The sequence below is a fragment of the Perognathus longimembris genome, chromosome 2 (genome assembly GCF_023159225.1).
Source record: "Perognathus longimembris pacificus isolate PPM17 chromosome 2, ASM2315922v1, whole genome shotgun sequence".
Classification (NCBI taxonomy): domain Eukaryota; kingdom Metazoa; phylum Chordata; class Mammalia; order Rodentia; family Heteromyidae; genus Perognathus; species Perognathus longimembris.
The window spans coordinates 137,356,654-137,376,320 of NC_063162.1; positions in this window are offsets into that span (position 1 = coordinate 137,356,654).

Sequence of the window (19,667 nt, forward strand, 5' to 3'; positions counted from 1 at the left end):
CTTCATAGTCCTGTTGTTACTTCTATCTTGGAGTACACTGTTCATTTGGAGGGTCTCAGGAAAAGCCTCTGATGTCTTTTTCCCTGGTTGCATTATGGGGCCAGCTAGAGCAGCTTTGCCAGGACCCCCAGGGAAAGGGCTGCAGACTTCTAGGATAAACACAACAGCTCAGATAGGATCAAATGACAGGGATGGACAAGGCTGGGACTGAGCAGCGGAGGTTCCCATGACTTCATTAACCCCTGGGCCATTGTTCTTCCTCATCACCCGGACATTTTGATAACATTTACGCACTCAAGGTGCACAGCTGGGGTTGTAGGAGTTGCCTCTGCACCAGGGAAAGTCAGAGCCAAAGCTGGGAGCTGCAAGCCTGCTGCAAAGTGGAGCCAAGGATAACGGAACCCTCTGTCCCCATCATCCCTGTGCTTTGGGCCTGGGAATGCCAACTGGAAAGGTCCTGACAATGGAGTAGCTGTGGAGGTGAAGGGGTTGGGATGTTGTTCAGTGGTAGAGCACTTGCCCAGGGTTCACAAGGCCCTAGTTTTCATCTTTAGCACTGCAAATCACATCAAAGCAGACTTAGAGAAGCCTAGAGTTTAAGGGGTCTCCCTGATAGCTCCTTTCTTCAGTCATGGTTGGTCTATGCATTTCCAGATCTGCCTTTGTGTGTGGTCTCCTCACTGTGCTCAAAGCTCTATGAAGGCCCAGGATAGTGCCTGAAATCCTAGCTACTCAAGAGATTGTGATCTGAAGATCTGAGTCCAAAGCCAGCCTTGGTGGGAAAGTCTGTGAAACTCTTATCTCCAGTTGTGAAACTCTTATCTCCAGTTGGCCAGCAAAAAGTCTGAAGCTGGAGTTTTAGAGGGCCAGTCTGGGGTGAAAAATCTAAGAGACAGTATAGGTACACACACACACACACACACACACACACACACACACACACACACACACACACACACACACAAACTCCATGAAGTCACACCTACATCATGAGTACTACCACACTGCCTGGCTTTAGTAGGTGTTCAGAGATAATTTTTTTTTCTTTGTGTCATGGGGCTTGAACTCAGTGCCTGGGCATTGTCCCTGAACTCTTCAGCTCAAGGCTAGTGCTCTATCACTTGGAGCCACAGAACTACTTCCGGCTTTTCTAGGGGTTAATTGGAGATAAGAATCTCAGGAACTTTCCTGCCCTGGCTGGCTTTGAACCAATCCTCAGATCAGAGATAATTTAAAAAGCAAAAAGTCATGTTTCTATTCTTTACTCTGTAGTCCTTTAACTTAAATGGGGTTTTTGTTTGTTTTTATTTTCCCCCTCCACTCTCAGAAATAGTCTTACTATGCATTCCAAGATGGCCTCCAGCTCACAGTCCTCCTCCCTCCGTCTCCCCAGTGGTTGTGGGACTACTGATGAACCATACCACACTAGCCTGTGGTGTCAGAAAACTCTGTTAACTTCCTTGTCCGCGAAATGGAGAGATGAAGATTATCTTTTCAGGGATACTTCCAAGCTGAGGACAAATGAAGAGCATCGAATATTTCAATACTCGTTGTAATCATTAACCACTACATTCATATTATTATTATTTGTTTTATTATTTTATGTCTGTCCTGGGGTTTGAACTCAGGGTCTCACTCCCTGAGCTTTCTCGACTCAAGGCTGGCACTCTACTACGTGAGCCATGCTTTCACTTGGACTTTGCTATTCTGTCTGCCTTCAAACTGATATCTCAGATCTCATTGACTCCTGTTATGATGACTGTGTTTTCACTATCCCTCTTAGACATCACACACTGCCTCTAGGCTGTTTAATACTGCCTAGAGGAAATTGGTCCAGCCCCATGCATGATCCTTTCCCCTTATACCATAAGGCACTTCAAACGTGCTCCTTTGGGCTGGAGTATAGCTCAGTGGTAGAGCACTTGCCTAGCACGTGTAGGGCCTGGGTTTGATCCCCAGCACTGCAAAATAAAAGGAAAAAATATGTGACCTTTTCAGCGTTCAAGGTCCTCCTGTGGAACTTAGCGCACAGCTCCTTTTATGAAACCAAAACCCACCCAAGACAGGGAAAATTTTCTTGGAAACTGTTAGGCACTTGAGTCCTAGGGTCACAGGAAGACAGAGCATCTGAACAAACCATAGATTTCGAAGTCCAAGGAATTTAGAAGGCCTTGGAATTCAATCATGGAAGGTATTTTCTTCACGCATCAAGTAATAATCTAATGCCCCCACAACCATATAGCTGTTGCTGAGCACTTGCTTCATGCCAAGCTTATTGAAATGTGTTGCAAATACTATCTGATTTAATTTTCACACCATACTTACAAGGAAAGGATTATTAGGTTCCTATTTTACAGATAAGACAACTGAGGCCTAGTAGGTCAAATCCATTGCCCAAAGCCAGACAGTAGCCAGATAGTAGCAGGACTGGGTTTTTAAAGCCAGACAGTGAACTGTGCATGCTCTTACTAGCTCCACGATAGCTATCTCAAGAACTGCACTTGTCAAGAGGGTTCCTCTTCTCCCTGAGACTCCTCTGTATTCTTTAAAAGGCTTCTTTCACAGTGCCCCAATTGCTAGGCCAAGTTTCTGCCTTTATCTCCCCTGTAGCACTCTATTCCTTTTGCCCTGGGAGCCTCTTGATGCGCTGGTAAATAGGGCCCCACATTCTTCCTCTGTTGCAGAGGGAGGAGGGTGCTGTCTCGTGTCTATTGCAGGCTTGGGGACCAGAGTGGGTGCCACAATGTGGGTATTCTGGAAGATAGAGAATGAATGAAACACGTGACACTGGGCTTCCACAATTTAAGGATTGAACAAGGAAGCTACATGTGCATATCCTGACACGTAGCTGAAGGTTTATGAAGTGACAGTTCAGCAAGACAAAAGCAGACTGATGAGGAAGAGGAGCAGATTCAATCCATTTGGGGATAGGCAAAAATGTGCAGATTCAGAAATGATCTGAGGGATAAAATGACTTCCTTAAGCCACTCATTCTGTTCTGATAGATGACCAATGGTGTTAGTGGCTTTTGGAGTCTTCCAGACTGACTGAGTGTGTGTGTGTGTGTGTGTGTGTGTGTGTGTGTGTGTGTGTGTGTGTGTGTGTATGCCAGTCCTGGGGTTTGAACTCAGAGCCTTGGTGCTGCCCCTGAGCTTTTGTACTCAAGGTTAGTGTTCTAACACTTGAGCCACAGCTCTTCTTCTGTCTTTTAGGTACTTAGTTGGAGATAAGCATCTCACAGACTTTCCTGCCTGGGCTGGCTTTGAATCATGATCCTCAGATCTCAGCCTCCTGAATAGCTAGGATTATAGGTGTGAGACACCAGCACCTAGCTCTTCCAGAAGAATTCTGTTCACATGCTGGGGATATATACCTAACATATTTTATCCACAAAATAATCTATATACAAAATATATTTTAGAGCTGGGAATATGGCCTAGTGGTAGAGTGCTTGCCTCATATACATGAAGCCCTGGGTTCGATTCCACAGCACCACGTATATAGAAAAAGCCAGAAGTGGTGCTGTGGTTCAAGTGGTAGAGTGCTAGCCTTAAGCAAAGAGAAGCCAGGGACAGTGCTCAGGCCCTGAGTTCAAGCCCCAGGACTGGCCAAAAAAATATATATATATTTATATGTATATATATATATATATTTTTTATAGGGGGCTGGGAATATGGCCTAGTGGCAAGAGTGCTTACCTCGCATACATGAAGCCCTGGGTTAGATTCCTCAGCACCACATATATACAAAAAGGCCAGAAGTGGTGCTGTGGCTCAAGTGGCAGAGTGCAAGCCTTGAGCAAAAAGAAGCCAGGGACAGTACTCAGGTCCTGAGTTCAAGCCCCAGGACTGGCAGAAAAAAAAAATAAAAAAATATATAATACCCATTTGTAATGAATTAAACTTGGCTTGAGTACTCAACAATACAATTGATAGAACAGGCCATCAACCATGTGCCCGTGGCTCACACTTGTAGTGCTAGCTACTTAGGAGGCAGAAATCTAAGGATCACAGTACAAAGCCAACTTGGAAAATCCCTGAGATTCTTATCTCCAATTAACCACAAAATGCTGTAAATGAAGCTGTGGCTCAAGTGGTAGAGTGCTAGCTTTGAGCAAAAATGCTGACAGTGTGCCCCCCGGCCCCCTGAGACACAGACAGGAATATGTCATTTACAGCTGGGTGTTAGTGGCTCAAGCCTGTAATCCTAGCTAATCAGGAGGCTGAGATCTGAGGATTCCAGTTCAAACCCAGCGCATGCAGGAAAGTCCAGGAGACTCTTATCTACAATTAACCTCCAGAAAACTGGATGTGGAGCTGTGGCTTAAAATGGTAAAGCAGTAGCCTTGAGCAAAAGAGTTCAAGGACAGTGCCCAGGTGCTGAGATCAAGCCACAACTGACAAATAAATAAATAAAGGAAGGAAGGAAGGAAGAGACTAGGCCACTTACTAAAGTTGAACACTTAGCAAACTTGCCATGTGCCACGTGTTTTGTTAGGAATTATATCACAAGATGCACGTATCAGAAGCTTGGACCTTGTAGGCCAACTCCAAAGCAGTGTGGATTACCAAGGGTCCGTTTCTGTCTTTAAAGACAGAGCTGGATGGGGACAGGGAATAGGAATAGGGAGGGAAGAGAGAGGATGTGGTGAATGAAGTTGGTTTGTTTCGGAGGTACTGGTATTTGAACTATATGGGCCTTGCATTTGGTAGGCTGCCTACCACTTGAGCGGTACCCTTCATCCCATCCCATTTGCTTTAGTTATTTTTCAGACAGGCTTTTTTTTTTGCTCTGGGAGAGCCTCTATCATTGCTCCTCCTATTGACACTGCTCAGGTAGCTGGGATCACAGACATGGAGTACCACACCCAGGGTATTGTGTAAGATGACACTTTGATATCTTCTTGCCCTGACTGGCCTCAGACCATGATCCTCTCCATCTCTGCCTCTCAAGTAGCTGGAAATAGAGATGTGAACAAGCCTGCCAGGTTTTGAATGTCATTCTTTTTTTAAGTAGAGTGAATCACTCTTCTCTCTTTGCGCTAATCAGAAAGTGAATCATTGTAAAGCAGGCCATCTTTCCTCTATTAAATAATGCTGCAGTTGGAGGGTGAAGTAAAAACTTGGCATTGGAAAGCCCAGATGTGACTGGGGCTGTTGTAAGAGCAAAGCACTATAAACCTTTATAATCACTTAAAATAATAAACCTATGCTCCAAAGCTTTTAAATATATACATATGGTAGATCACATTGATTACACAAAAGGCCCACTGAGCCATAAAAAAGAATATATAGCACAGCATTGCTGTCTCATAAATGTCCCCCCAAGCCAATATATCACTATGATGGTATTAATCAAGACTAATTAGCAATCAATCTCCCTGCTCTTCATAGAATTTAGAGATATTTTCATAAGAATAATTTGAAGGAAAGTGTTTTAAAAGAATTGGGGGGTGGCGGGGGTACTGACAATGAACACTCAAGTCCTCATACACATGCAAAGAAATACCTTAGTCCTGCTTGAGTGAGATTATATATATATTGGCCAGACTTGAGCCACAGCACCACTTCTGGCCTTTTCTAAAATATGTGGTGCTGAGGAATCGAACCTAGGGCTTCCTGTATATGAGGCAAGCACTCTTGCCACTAGGCCATATTCCCAGCTCTTGAGTGATATTTTTTTGACCTGAAAATTTAGTAAACTTTGAGAGATATCTGGAAACCCAGAGTTCATTAAAAAAAAAAACACACACACACACATTCAAGCTGGATACTAGTGACTCAACATCTCAGGAACCTGAGATCTTAGGATCACAGTTTGAAGTTAGATGGGCAGGAAAATCTGTGAGACTCTTATTGCTACTTAAAAAGCTGGAAAAAGCTGGAAAGTGGTAGAGTGCTAGCCTTGAGGGGAAAAAAAAAGCTCATGGACAGTGCCCAGACCATGAGTTCAAGTCCCAGGATTGGCGAAGAAAAAAAAAAATCTGCTTAGAATGTTAGCCACTCAGGCTGGGAATGTGGCTTAGTGGTAGAGTGCTTGCATAGCATGCATGAAGGCCTGGGTTTGATTCCTCAGCACCACATAAACAGAAAAAGCCAGAAGTGGTGCTGTGGCTCAGAATGCTAGCAAAAAAGGAAGCCAGGGACATTGCTCAGGCCCTGAGTTCAGGCCCCAGGACTGGCCAAAAAAAAAAAAGACAGTTAAAGAAAAAAAACGTCAGCCACTCCCTGATTGTTCTAAACATGCTATTGGAGCCCATCCCATTTCAGTGGCAAGCTGTTCCCTTCTGGTGCTCATTTAGTTGACAGCTGTGATGATAATGACACTGCCCCCTCCCCAAACAGGTGCCTATACTGCACAGCCTAATGAAATGGATGCAGATGGCTGTGGAGGAATAAAATAGAGGAATCCCATGAGAACGTGCACGGAGGATGCCTGTTTCTTTGATCCCTGAATCTGCAGGACCTAACTCAGTACTCAGGGAAGACAGGCTTTCAATAACTATGTGTGGGATGAATGATCAGGAGGACCTCCCAGTTATTCTGGCTGTGTGGCAGGATCATGTCCGTGTATATGTATATGGATACAACCAGTCCTCACTTTGAGGAGGAGAGCAAGTATCACTGCTGCTCTTGCAGTTGACCTGTTTTGGTTTTAGTCTCACCAATATTGATACAAAATAAGATCATGACAGTGTAGAAATGAGAATTAAGATGAATGCTCTTAAGGACATACAATGGAATAAACATAGCCTCTTCAACTACTGGTGCTGGGAGAACTGGGCAGCCATATGCAGAAAACTCAAAGTAGACCCAAGCCTATCACCATGCACCAAGATCAACTCAAAATGGATCAAGGACCTCAATATCAGACCTGAATCCTTGAAACTACTGAAGGACAGAGTAGGAAAGACGCTAGAACTTATAGGCACAGGAAGGAACTTCCTGAATACAGTCCCAGGGACACAACAAATAGGGGAGAGACTCGACAAATGGGACTACTACAAATTAAAAAGTTTCTGCACAGCTAAGGACATAGCCACCAAAATAGAAAGACAGCCAACCATATGGGAAAGGATCTTTACCAGCACAGCAACAAAGGCCTAATATCTGTCATCTACAGAGAACTCAAAAAATTAAGCCCTTCCAAGCTCAATAAACCAATTAGGAAATGGGCAAAGGAGCTAAAGAGAGACTTCAAAAGAGAAGAGATAAAAATGGCAAAGAAACATATGAGGAAATGTTCAACATCCCTGGTAGTAAAGGAAATGCAAATAAAAACAACTCTGAGATACCACCTCACCCCAGTTAGAATGGCCTATACTCTGAACTCAGGCAACAACAAATGCTGGAGGGGGTGTGGAGAAAGAGGAACCCTTCTCCATTGTTGGTGGGAGTGCAAATTAGTACAACCACTTTGGAGAACAGCATGGAGGTTTCTCAAAAAGCTCAATATAGACCTACCCTATGACCCAGCCATACCACTCCTAGGCATCTATCCAGAACAGCAGGTCCCAAGATATCAAAAAGACATTTGCACTTCCATGTTTATTGCTGCACAATACACAATAGCCAAAATATGGAATCAACCCAGATGCCCCTCCACAGATGAATGGATCCAAAAAAATATGATACCTATACACAATGGAATACTACATAGCGATTAGGAATGGTGAAATACTGTCATTCGCAGGGAAATGGTCAGAACTTGAACAAATAATGTTGAGCGAGACAAGCCTAGAACACAGAAAACAAAGGGCATGATCTCCCTGATCTGTTAAGATGGGGTGACAGAGAGACAGTAGAGACCAAGTCTGTGATACCAAAAACTGCTTGTCAAATGGTATTTCCCCACAGGATTGGGTCAGCGACCCAACATTATGTAACTAAAACCAAACAACTACTCAACATATAAAGTTCAAAAATTGATCTCTCAGTGGAATACAACAGCTCAAAAGCTATGTATGTACGTTCATATAAGACTACTGTCGATATATTGTCTAATGTCGACATTACATTTAAAGCCCTAGGGGAATTTTCTTTGGCGTGGGCCACGTGGCTACTGTGTATGTTCTTGGTACATTGTGTATTGTCTATATGTCTACCTGACCTAGGGAAGGGAAAGAAAAACAGGGTGTAAGATATCACAAGAAATGTACACACTGCCCTACTATGTAACTGTACCCTTTTTGCACAACAGCTTGTCAAAAAAATTTTGTTTAATTAATAAATAAATTACAAAAAAAAAAGATGAATGCTCTAGCCATGTTTGGATCCAGTCTAAGCAGGAAAGTCTATGAGACTTTTCTTTAATGAACCACCAAAAAGCCAAAAGTGGAGCTGTGACTTAGATGGTGAAGTGCTAGCCTTGAGCAAAAAAGCTCAGGGACAGCACCTCAGCCTTAAGTTCAAGCCCCAGTACTGGCACCATTAAAAAAAAAAAAAGGGGCTGGGGATATAGCCTAGTGGCAAGAGTGCCTGCCTCGGATACACGAGGCCCTAGGTTCGATTCCCCAGCACCACATATACAGAAAACGGCCAGAAGCGGCGCTGTGGCTCAAGTGGCAGAGTGCTAGCCTTGAGCGGGAAGAAGCCAGGGACAGTGCTCAGGCCCTGAGTCCAAGGCCCAGGACTGGCCAAAAAAAAAAAAAAAAATCCACATAAGCTGGATGCCAGTGGCTCACATCTATAGTCCTAGCTACTCAGGAGATGGAGATCTCAGTTTGAAGCCAGCCTGGGCAGATGAATGCAAGAGACACTTAGCTCCAGTTAACCAGCAAAAAGCCAGAAGTGGAGGTATGGCTCAAGCAGTAGAGCACCAACTGGGGGGGGGCAGGGGAAAGGCTAAGGGACAATACCCTGAGTTCAAATCCCAGGACTGGCAATGTACACACACACTGGCAAAAAGTAAGAAGGAAATTTTACATAGATGAGGATCCTGGATAAGATTGTAGACCTAGAAGGGTTCCACATGTGACTCTGTCTACAAATGTGCACCCCAACTATAGAGAAGCAGAGGCTGACCGTGAAGAAGCCAGGAAACAGGGGTTTCCCATGGCACAAAGAGCTGCCCGCACTAACTCTGAGGCCCTAGGAGATAGACAGGACTCCCAGGTAAATACCAGCCAGGCCATGAGGACTCAAAGTGCAGTGTGCTGTGTGGACAGGGTGCTATTCCCCAAAACGTGCCAGAGGAGTGTGTGGAAGGTTCCACAGGTATATAAATACCAGACAGGTTGAGTATTGGTGTATATGGTGACATGATTTTAATTCGGCAGTCCTGCCCCCGGTGGGCATCCCGCCAGTCTGTGTCCCACATCCTCTGCAGGCTCCTGGGCCCACCCGTTTCTATATTGAGCTGCTTTGCTCCATAAATAAAGAACAGGAGCCAGGCACGAAAGAAAGGCAATCGCATGGTCAACAAAGGGCAGGAAGTGCCGGGCGGTGGCTCCCTCTGTCCTTCCCAGGACTCAGCTCACCTGGCTGGGCTATGGAGCCTTTGTGCAAAAAAACGTCAGGCCCAAGTCCCCAATTTCCTGCCATTTGTCAGGCTGGGCCATGACCCGGAGTTCACCGAAATGCTTACTGCTCCCAACAATGCACACATACATCCTTTGGAAAAATTCTCTCTCTCTTCTCCCATCCAGGCTCAACAGCTTTTTATGGAAGCAGCTGGAGGGGCCCGGGCTGAGCAGTGGAAAGTTTAGGTTGTGCTTCTGGGGCAGGTGGGGAGGGAAGAGGCAAGGCCCAAGGGAGGAGGGGAGGGGAGAGCCCGAAACACTGGGCTGTCCCCCAAGGAGCCATGAAGCCCCGGTACAGGGCAATGTTTCTGTGACTCATTGTTTCCCATTTCTGCCCAGCACTCCAGATGCCCCGGTCATACCCATGACTGGAAGACGCCACTGCCCAAGAACAGGACAGAGTTGGTGTCCTGCACATGATCCGCATCGTTGGAGGCAATGCTGGAGGCCAGGCCTGGCTCACACATTGCAGGGACTGTCAGAGCCGTGAGCAGCTCCTGGGCTTCAGATCTATCAACAGATGGTACCTAACTACTCTCCGCTCACCTGATGTGTGCCCAGCAAGGCCCAGAAGGGTCATTGAATGGAAGAAAGCCCATCCTTTGTGAGAGGAAGAAAAGTGACATGTGGTAAATTTTCCATCTTGTTAACTGTTTCCATTGAAAGAACAATCCAGTGGCTCACGCCTGTAATCCTGGCTAACTCAGGAGGCTGAGATCTGAGGATCGCAGTTGGAAGCCAGCCTGGGCAATAAAGACTGTGAGATTTTTATCTCCAATTAACTACCAAAAAAGCCTAAGTAGAGGTGAGGCTAAAATGGTAAAGTGCTAGCCGTGAGCAAAAGAAACTCAGGGACAGGGCCCAGGCCCTGAGTTCAAGCCCCTGTACCAGAAAAAAAAGGTGGGGGGTGGCTGGGAATGTGGCTTAGCGGTAGAATGCTTGCCTAGAATGCATGAAGCCCTAGGTTTGATTCCCTAGTACCATATAAACAGAAATAGCCAGAAGTGGTGCTGTGGCTCAAGTGGTAGAGTGCTAGCTTTGAGCAAAAAGAAGCCAGGGACAGTGCTCAGGCCCTGGACTGGCCAAAGAAAAAGTCCTTTTACTCTGAGAACTGAAGAAATGGAAAGATATGTGTGTTTTCTATACTCTCCAGCTGATTCAGTTCCAGACATTAGCATAGACTCTGTAACTACAAGCGCTCTCTTTTTGTACTGTTTAATATGTGCTTTTATTTGTGCCAACATGGTCATTTCAAAATGTACTTGTATAAAACATGAAGTTGGCATCCTGTGCTGGTCATTCAAACCCAGACTGAAAACAATAGCCCTGGTCGGTCTGGCCTGGGTGACAAGGAGGATGTAGGAGCCGAGGATGCTGCCCTCGGTGCCCTCTGGGAGCTTATGACCCAGTGGGAGGGCCACAAACTTGAAGAAGCCCATGCTAGTGGCTCACCCTGTAATCGTAGCTCCTCAGGAGGCTGAGATCTGAGGAGCATGGCTTGAAGCCAGCCTGGGCAGTAAAGGCCTTGAGATTCTTATCTCCAACTAAACACACACACACACACACACACACACACACACACACACACACACACACACACACACAGTTGAACTGTGGCTCAAAGTGCCTTGAGCACTAAAGGACAGGGTTGAGGCCCTGAGTTTAAGCCCCAGGATTGGCACACAAAAAACAAACAAACTTGGGAGGCAACTGTTCTAAGCCCTCCGGCGATTCTACCAGAAAAAATGCCTTGCAGATGTAGCTTGCATCTGCCCTGTGCTTAGTAAATGCTCAGGTAATACTCTGAGTGGAAGGCATCATAGCAGCCATGAGGAAACCAGGACTGGGAGAGGGAGAAAATCTTGGCAAGTGGGAGGACAGTATTTCTGATCAGAGAGCCCCATGGTTTTTGTTGTTGTTGTTGTTTTGGAGGGGGGGGGCGTATCTGCTTTGAGGGTCACTATTTGCTGGAATGGAGGAGTTTGATGTTAAATGACTCCAGGGGCACCTTGGGCCTCAGGCAGACATGGTCAGATGATGCAATAGGGCACAGAGAGCCACAGAACATTCTTGAACAGGGACATGCTGGGAGAAATAGCAGTTGAGTCTGTTGACTGGAAGCTGCTTGGGGGTGGTTTGAAATCCCAGAACTCCAGAGGAGGCTGTTAGGGGACAGCGAGTGACTGAATAGATGTCCTGTGGGAGAGGTGGAAGCTGGAGATTAGTCTTTGCTTTGGGTCTGGTGTCTTTAAGGGGGCACCAGACTTGCAAGTCCCTATTGCCAGGTGCTGATAAGAGGGGGAAAACTCACCCCCAGACCACCAGAGAAGAGGTGCTGGCAGGAGGGGAGCCAGGGCTGGGTCTTCTGCTTGGCCTAACAACACTGGAATTCCTGTGTGGATTAGAGGAGGAAGACCACCAGAGATGAGAGGGCAGTGTTCCTGGGGGCAGCGGGACAGGCCAGCAGGCTCCACCCAGGCCCACAACTTAGATAACCCGGAGCTATTTCAGGAAGAAAGCTCTAAGAAGATAAACTGGCTGGAGCCAGCAGATGGACAGATAACCTGTCCTTATCTCCCTGGGAAGGCTAGAGAGGGCTCTTTGGGGACAGGAAGGTGCTAAAGTAAGTCAGAGAGAGAGACAGAGAGAGACAGAGACAGAGACAGAGAGAAAGACTGAGGTCAAGTGAGAGAGAGAGAGAAAGACTGAGATCAAGTGAGAGAGACAGAGAGAGAGACAGAGACAGAAGGAAAGACAGAGGAGAGAGGAGAGATTGAGATAAAGTATGAGAGAGACAGGAAAGCAGAAGGAGGGGCAGGCCTCTCCAGCTCAGACATGCATGGCTAGGTAAGTTCTTCTTTTGTTTTTGGTAGTGGGGCTTGAACTCTGGGCCCGGACCCTGTCCCCAAGCGCTTCAGCTGAAGGCTAGAGTTCTACCACTTTGAGCCATAGCTCCACTTCCGATTTTCAGGTGGTTTATTGGAGATAAGAGTCTCGGGGACTTTCCTGCCTGGGTTGGCTTTGAACCGTGATCCAAAGATCTCAGCATCCTGAGTAGCTAGGATTATAGGGGTGAGCCACCAGCGCCTGACCCTAGACAGGTTCTTCTGCTTTTGGTGGACAATATAGACAGGAGTTCCTCGAGGTCATACCCAAATCAAGAGATCCAGATCTTTTTTTTTTTTTTTTTTTTTTTGCCAGTCCTGGGGCTTGCATTCAGGGTCTGAGCACTGTCCCTGGCTTTTTGCTCAAGGCTAGCACTCTACCACTTGAGCCGCAGTGCCCGCTTTGGCTTTTTCTGTATACGTGGTGCTGAGGAATCGAACCCAGGGCTTCACTAGGCGAACACTGTACCACTAGGCCATATTCTCCTATTTGTTGTCTGAATGCCCAGCAACAACAGCCCCTGAGCGCTCTTGCAATGTACACTTTTGGGTTATTCACAAGTCAAAGACCAGCCTAGACAACAGTGGCTCATGCCTGTAACCCTAGCTACTCAGGAGTCTAAGATCAGAGAATCTGAAGTTCAAAGCCCAGCCCTGGCAGGAAAGGGCATAAGACTCTTTTTTCCCAATTAACCATCTGAAAGCCAGAAATGGAGGTATGGCTCAAGTGGCAGAGCAATTAGCCTTGCATGCAAAAGCAAAAGGACAGTGCTCAGCCCCTGAGTCCAAGCCCTGATAATGGCACAAAAATGAAAGGCAAGGAAAAGAAAGGAGAGGAGAAGAGGGAAGGGAAAGAAAGAAAGAGACTGAGAACAAGTCAACAAGTCAGGGGCCTGTGGGTGTGGTGCAGCAGTGTATGGCACTCTGGTGAGGGGGGAGGACACAGAAGAGGACCGGTTCCTGCCTGTATCTTTCTTAGATGCCAAGCGGGGCCTACCTGCCCACTTAGAACACCTAGGGCTGAGTTCCCCCTGAGTGTGGCCAAAGGCCCCCATCCTTCCCAGCGTCCCTTCCCAACCCCAGGCCACGTGCTTTCCGGTGTCTGGGCCGCCAGCTGTTTGTGCAGCTTCCTCCCTTGGGAGGGCCCTGCCCATCCCCTCCACCTTCCAAGGAAGGCACCCTTGTCCTTGAAGCCCAGCCCCTTCCCTGGCCATCTCCCCCCTCGTTGTCCTCCCCAAGCTTGCAGTTCTATTGGAGTCTGTTTTTTTTTTTTTTTGGCCAGTCCTGGGGCCTGGACTCAGGGCCTGAGCACTGTCCCTGGCTTCTTTTTGCTCAAGGCTGGCATTCTGCCACTTGAGCCACAGCGCCACTTCTGGCCATTTTCTGTATATGTGGTGCTGGGGAATTGAACCCAGGGCCTCATGTATACGAGGCAGGCACTCTTGCCACTAGGCCATATCCCCAGCCCCTGGAGTCTGGTTTTTAATTTCCCTATACCAAGGAGGAAATACAAATTCTCTCCCCCGTCACCTCTCCTTTTGTGCCAGTCCTGGGGCTTGAACTCGGGATTCATGCATGGCCTTGCTCTCTCACTTAACCTTTCTACTCAAGGTTGTAGGGGGAGGGGAGGTTCATCTTTCTAAGGTTAGCTAATGAGGTTGGGGGGGCTGGGGCTGGGCTTTAAAGGGCCGGTCACACTGCCATCTCCTGAGACCAGAGATCCCTGCTTCTAGCTTATGCTGGGGGGAGGGGGGAGATGCCACCCTTCTCCTCTCTCAGGTCTATATATGGGGCAGGTCGCCTGTGTCATGGCCAGGGAGGATGGGAAGATAAGCCTGGAGTCTTCCCTGGGTGGGGACTGCTCTTGGCCAGCCTTCTCAGCTAGTTCCCCTGGCTACATTCTCCTATCTCCCCTGCCCGCCAGACCCAGCTCCCATCCCTGTCTGCACGTCCCGCACAGTGTTCCAGCAGGAAGCCTCTGAGCCCGTGGGGAAAGGCACCCCGGACATACAAGCAGTTCACTGGCAGAGAGCAGGAAGAGGGGTCAAGTAGGGTTCTCTGCGGCGGTGGCCAGCAAGCCAAAGAGCTGAAATGAGTCCTTGCTCTTCCTTCTGTGGGTCCCTTTCCCAGCTTGGCAACTTATTTTATTCATTTGTTTTTGTTGGTCATAGGGCTTGATCTCTGGGCCTGGGTGCTGTCCCTGAGCTTTTTTTTTTTTTTTTTTTTTTTCTTTTCTTAAGGCTAGCACTCTACTACTCTGAGCCATAACTCCACTTCCAGTTTTTAGGTGGTTAATTGGAGATAAGTCTCATGGACTTTCCTGCCCAGGCTGGCTTTGAACCTTAGATCTTAGCCTCCTGAGTAATTAGGAGGTGTGAGCCATTGGTGTCTGGCTTATTTATTTTATTTTTGCCTCTGCAAGTAACTGGCCTTATGTCTGGCTTCCTTCAGCCTGGCCCTGGACCTTGCTCCTGATCACAGTCCAATCCCACCTCCAAGAGGTAGCATGTGAGGTTTGTCCTGTCACATCCATTCTCACTTTTCATATATACACATACACACATTTATACACATATATACATCCATGTGTACATCCATGTGTGCATATCTACATATATTTATTTATATGTATACATGCACACAAAAATCCCAAGGGCATTTTTGTATGTCTGTATATATATATGTATGTGTGTATGTGGATATTTTACCAGTCTCCTTCTCTCACACTCCTTCTTTCCTCCTTCCCTCTTTCCCTCCCTCCCTCCCTCCTTCCCTCCCTCCCTCCCTCCCTCCCTCCCTCCCTCCCTCCCTCCCTCCCTCCCTTCCTCCCTCCCTCCCTCCCTCCCTCCCTCCCTCCCTCCCTCCCTTCCTTCCTTCCTTCCTTCCTTCCTTCCTTCCTTCCTTCCTCCCTTTCCCTTTCCTCTTTTCTTTCACAGGGATGGAATCCAGGGTCTTGTTCATGGCACACGCAAGTGCTATAGCCCTGTTCTGGAAATCAAAATTTGTGTTCTTTAACGGGACTCAGGAAATAGAAAAACAATTAAGTCAAGAAGCAAAAACATTATGGTTAGTGGTAAATGTTATTAGGAAAATAAAATGGGGAGTAGAGGCTTTGGATAAAGTCACAATGGAGGTGACTTGACAGGTCAAACTTGAATTTCCAGGTAGCATGCTGGATGCCTCCTGGAGTTCTGTCCAGCTTCATGTTAGGACACATGCGGATGATGGCACCTTAAGCCCAGCTAAATAAAGCAGATGGTGGCATGACTGTGGAACTTTCATCAGAGCTGAGATGACTGTGACATCAGACTTACCTTTCATCCCCTGGGACAGATGCATAGGAATATGCTGCGACAGAGGAAGGCGGCAGTATGAGTTTGCTAAAGTTGCTATAACAAGCACTATAAGCCAGCCAGCCTCGAGATGGGAATGTGGCTTAGTGGTAGAGTGCTTGCCTAGCATGCAGGAAGGCCTGGGTTCGATTCCTCAGCACCGCATATATAGAAAAAGCTGGAAATGGCACTGTGGCTCATGTGGTAGAGTGTTAGCCTTGAGCAAAAGGAAGCCAGGGACAGTGCTTAGGCCCTGAGTTCAAGCCCCAGGACTTGGAGAAACAAAACAAAAACTTGGCAATCTCAAATACCATGAGTTTACTGTCCCACAGTTCTGAGGGTCAGAAATCTGCACAAGTCCAGGTGTGGTAGAGCCGGTTCCTTCTTAGGGGTTCAGAGAGAGAACCTGCTCCAGCTTCTCTCAGCAGTCCATTGTGTTCCTCGTTTGGAACACCATCCCTCCGTTCTTTGCCCTGCCTCCTTCCATGGCACTTTCCTTATGTGTCCATGTTCACATTTCCCACGTCTCTTAAGGTCACCAGTCTTTGGATCAGGGATTATGCTCATAACCTCCTCCCATTTGGCTTTATGGGCAAAGAACCTATTGCCAGGTGAACTGACATTTGAAGCCAAAAGGGAAGGGCTAGGAACCGGACATATCCTCTCGTGGTGTGTGTGTGGGGGGGTCACAGCCCAATCCACAACAGTATCTAATCTCACTTTGGTTATCAGCACCATCACTGTCATTTTTGTCACATGGAATTAATGTTAGAAAACAAACATCAAGCGTGCAGGCTCTGCCAAATGCCAAGGGCTCACACCTGCAATCCTAGCTACTCATGAGGCTGAGATCTGAGGATCATGGTTCAAAGCTAGCCCAGGCAGGAGAGTCCATGACTTTTATTTCCAGTTAACTGCTAGAAAAAGCTAGAAGTGGAACTGTGGCTCAAGTGGTAGAACACTAGCCTTGGGCAAAAAAAAGCTCAGAGACAGTACACAGGCCCTGAGTTCAAGCCCCAAATCTGGCACTAAAAATAAAAAAATGCAGGATCAGCAAATTCTTTGGCTTGTTTTTGTATGGGATTGTCACATTACTCTCTTAGCCCACTAGCAAGAAGAGTGTGCTAGATCTGCAGGAAGGTGCAAGAAAGAGACAGAGACAAGATCCCACTCAGTATGAAAGGATATGTCCCAGCCAGCCCAGGGGACCATGCGGAGATAATCACAGGCAGGAGAAGAAGGTTCATAAATAAGGAGGTTTATTAGTGGGGCCATAGCTCCCACGGGAGAGGGAGCTACATGGCGTCTGCACCTTATCCAGGGGGCAGCTTCTCTCTCTGGGGGTAAAGGGGAAGTAGTTAGGTAGTGAGTAGGAGTGGCTCATTAGGTATGGGTGGATCTGGGGGCTAGTGGGAGGAGCTGAGGACCTGAGGCTTGGGAAATGCTAACGGGTACTTCCAAACTATAGGCAAGCCTGTATCACCTGGAGTTCTGCCCACACAGCAGACCTGGCTTTACCGGGTGTTTTCTCAAGCTCCGGGAAGATGCCGTTGCTGATGAACCAGCCATCAAGTTATGAGCAGCAAAGATCCAAGGCAGGCCGCTGCCGTCAAAGGCACATGCAACAGACACCTTCCAGAAGACTGCTTGTGTCCTGCTCCATCGCGTCCTGCCTCCTGTGACCTTTATGACTTCAAGAGCCAGCACAGAGGGCTTGGTGCACATTGTGCCTCACCCAGGTGGTCTCAACCGTGACGTTTCTCTCTCTCTCTCCCTTTTCTGAACCTGCATTAGTATTCCAGTGAGCCAACCTCTCTGGGACATGAACACACTGCGGGATAGGGGTGGGGGTGGGTATGTGTGTGTGAGAGGAAACCTAGCAAGAGGAAGACTATAAACCCATCAGAACACAAAACACACACATGGTCTAAGACCCTCATTCCTGGACCCAAGCCAAACGTGTCCCTTGATTATTTTTGTTCTTTTTCCTCTTTAACTAAGTCTTGCCTGAAAACAGCCTGGGCGTTGCTAAGGTAACGCCTTAGAGGCTCCCTGAACACATCATTGTTTAATTCCAGCAGCAGCAGCAGAAACCTAGAGGAATTTGCTATTTGTTTAAGAGATGAAAGCCAGAAACTTCCACACATTCTTCTCCAGTTTCACTTCCCAGCCAGAGAGGAATGCTTTGGATAGAGAGGACTCAGGGGACCCAGCAAAATAGTGGGTGCTAGTGGGTGATCCTTGTTACTCAAGGAAAGAGAGACTGAGGTTCCCTCTGAATTGAGCCAATTCATCATACACTATACCTCCCCAAGGACCAGTTTCACAGATGGTCACTAGAGAAAGGGTACCAGAGACACTGTCACTCCAACCTAGCACCTATGTCAGAGAGCCTTTTCACCTGTTGGGCTGCACCTGACAACAGGTACAAGTGTCTTCTGAGATAATTGAGATAGTATGATGAAACTGTTAAGATATTTCTGTTTCAGGGCTCCAGTGGTAGAACATCTGCCTAGCAAACAGACCCTGGGTTCCAACCCAGGTTGCGTCCACAAAGAAATACAAGAACTGTGTTTCATTTTCTGTAGGATCATTTCTGCTCTTTTAGGCTGACGAAGGGGACAGGGAGACTCAGGTGAGCCCATTGTCAGTAGTAGGAAAACAGTGGAAACACTAGCCCTTCAGATCCTAGGTGAATTTGGCCCAGGGCAGGAAGTCAGCTTAATCTCACCCCCTAGGGCCTGAGAACCAGTTAGTTCATTTAGAATCTAGGGATGAGAGAAAACAGGACCCACGTTGGTAACTGAGGGATCTCTATTCTCCACAGAGGTAGAACCTTCCTAGTCAGAGAGGTACATGGAAGTATGACATTATTCCTTAGCAAAGGGGCTTCCAGCTCCCTTCTTTTCTTTTTTTTGCAGTGCTGGGCTTTGAACTCTGGACCTCACACAAGCAAAACACATGCCTTCCCACTGAGCTACATTCCCAGCCCTTGAATGTCCTTATTAATGCACTTATCCAGAACCTGCCACAATAGTAGGTGAGAGGTTCTCAGGCCAAAGTCACTGATCCATTGGGAAGGCCCATAGTATCTGTAGTCCTAAGTATCTGTAGTTTTCTGACTCCATGGGTCTGGGCCTCCAACCTTCACAGGGGGGCTCTTGTAACCCCCAGGAAATACAGTGTGGGGAGGGCAGTTCTCTCAGAAGCGGGCCTCACATTTACATCCCTTAGGACTTGAGTCAGGTCCCCTCCATAGACCAGAAAGGAAAAATGCAGGGAGGAAGCAGCAAAAGAAAGTCCACCTCCCCGTCGGTCACCCCCCAACCCCAAATGACTTGCATCCGTCATTGAGATGAAAAAGAACCCTGGAATTCTTTCAACACTCAGCTAGAATCTTCCTTTTGAATGCAAAGGAGACACTGGGAATTTGAGCTGAGTAAAATATGGGTCTCCATCTCAATGCCCAAAGACAAAAGCCAAAAAATGTCAGGAATTTCCAAAGTGCTTCCTTCAAACAGTACCCCTCCTCCGCCCCCTCTTCCCCGCCCCCATCCTCAGCCCCCCTGGGCACCGCGGATGGCAGCTTTCTTCTCCTAGGCTGCCTGGCCTGCTGCCCACTGGATAAAAGATGGCATCCGAGGAGAAATGAAATTAGCAATCTCCCAGACCCTGGACTTGTTTTCGAGTAAGAAGATACTTGTGTGAACAAGATGGATCCTGGTTCTTGTGTGTGATTCTCCCAGGACAGAGGAGGCACGCTCGCCCCCATTCCCTGGTGTGGGCAGCTGCAGGGTGGCAGGTTGAAGAAAAAGCACCCCAGTCACTCCAGGGAATGTTCTTGCTCTGAGGAAGGAACCCCCCTGTGACTGGCCAATCTTTTGTTTTCACTTCCCATTAGAGGCTGGACAAAAGGAAATAGGCTTCCAT